Here is a 2029-nt window from a genome sequence, read left to right on the forward strand (position 1 = left end):
CCCCCCCCCCCCCCCCCCCATCTCTTGTCACAATGGTCCTAGTAGTAACTCCCTTGATGAGCAGACTTCACAGCAGTTTTGGGCATTACAGGAATCTTTGGCTTGGATAAAAGAAGCGTTACTGGAGAGCAAATGGGGGGAGGTCAAAGGGAAGGAAGAGTAAATGAGGTTCAGAGACAGAGTATAGCAACCAGCTTGATCATAAGTTATTTATTGCCAGGTACATGAACTTACGATGTTACCAGTAGTATAGCCATACAAGAGAGACAAATAGGCCCATGCAAAGCAGCTAGTATTCAATTCAGATTCAGCCGATTCGGGGGGCAGTGATTTAATTCAGTGATTTGGCCCAATCTGATGAATTGGCCAAATCATGCAGGCCCATCCCCTGTCTGCTCTCCCAGCCTGGCAATGGCTGCCCTGCCTGCCCCAGCTCCCTGCTCTTTGGGGAAAAAAACAACCCACCAGGTGCTGCGGGGGGGGGCAGAGCAAGGGGGGGGCAATCCCCGCTGCCTCCCACTGTCCCACGCAGATCTTCTCCCAATCAGATCACCACCCAAAGCTTTGTACAGCCCTATAAACAAAGCAGTTACAGCATTACACGGGTTCAGATGGGTGTTTGGGGAAGTCTAGCTCAGGTTTGATCAGCAAAAGTCAGGGTTGAAAAGCTGTGCCACTCAGCAAAGCCTGAACTAGTCAAGGTTCCCAGGTGTTTGTTGGAGCTTGCAGACAGGCAGAGTCCTCAGCGCAAGCAGTGAAGGTAGTCCAGGCAGGAAAGGAGAAGGTGAAGTCTCAGTGAAACTGGTTTGGATCCAAGCACCAGAAACTTGAGCTTGGGTAGGGGTTTTGTAGAGAACTAACCATGGCTCAAGGGAGAATTCTAGGTTTGTTTATGGGTAAACGATGGCTCATATGCTGCATAATAGGACCTGATCACTCCTGGCTATAGGTGGCATTAGTCTGAGGGAGCTCACAGATTCAGTGTTTTGGGTAGCAATAAAGGAATCATTACTAAAATTGGTTTGATAAATGCTGAGCTGGGTGTGTGCAGATGTGAGTTGATTATCATTTGCAGCAGGGATCCCTCCTCATGCAGTGATCCCTTGCTTCTCTGGTCCCAGAATTCAGTGTGGTCTTTGCCTTGGAATCTCTGTTCTCTATTCTGAATGCTAATGAAGGTGCTTTCCTGTCCCATCTCCCATGTAAACGAGTTGCCATCCAGTTCCATCTCCAATTGAAATGAAACCAGGGGAGTTACTTCACTCCTATCACCCTTGTCTGGAGGGCTGTAGGCATCTCCCACTGCATCTTCATTGTCTTTTGTAAGTCCTTCCTCTAATTGATTCTTGTGGGGGGTGGGGTCAGACAGGCTGTGTACTGTGCCAGGGTTTCCCAAGAACACAGAGCTGAAGCTGACAGGTAACAGTTTCTATGATTCTGCAGGCTGGTGGTATTGGCCCTGGAAGATCTATTTAGCTTCCTTACAAGCCTGGTGTCTGTCGGGAGGTGTGATACTGATATCCAATTGCTTTCACATTTGCAGCTAGTGCAGGTGCATAACTTTGGGGTGTGCTGCTGCCACCTGTCCTTTGTATCAGGCTCCTGGGGCCTTAATTGTCTTTATGGATTCCCCTTCACGTTTACTTCAGTGCTAAGTGCCCTCCTTACACTGCTCAGCTGGGTTGCCAGCACTGAGCTGGATCTGCCCTATGGTGACTCTGCATTGGGGGGAGTTCCTTGTGGTCCCCTGGGCTCTCTCTAGGGCTGTGAATGGCAACAGAAGAGACAAACTGCTTCCTCAGGCTGAGATGAATGTGGGCTGAGGGGCAGCTGTGCTGTGGCTGAACTGCCACCTGCCTGGAGTTTTTTAGTGGAATCTAGGATTGTCATAAATCTAGTTTTTAATGACCGTAGATAACAAACAAACTGTTCCAATGTCCATATGTGATGTATGGGGGGGGGCATGTGCCCCCCCCAAGAGCACTGGTGCCCCCCCTGACAGCAAGTGCTCTGGTTGGTAGGGGGGCAT

Source organism: Gavialis gangeticus, unplaced genomic scaffold (assembly GCF_001723915.1).
Source record: "Gavialis gangeticus isolate Ggan-Ray unplaced genomic scaffold, GavGan_comp1, whole genome shotgun sequence".
NCBI classification, from domain to species: Eukaryota; Metazoa; Chordata; order Crocodylia; family Gavialidae; genus Gavialis; species Gavialis gangeticus.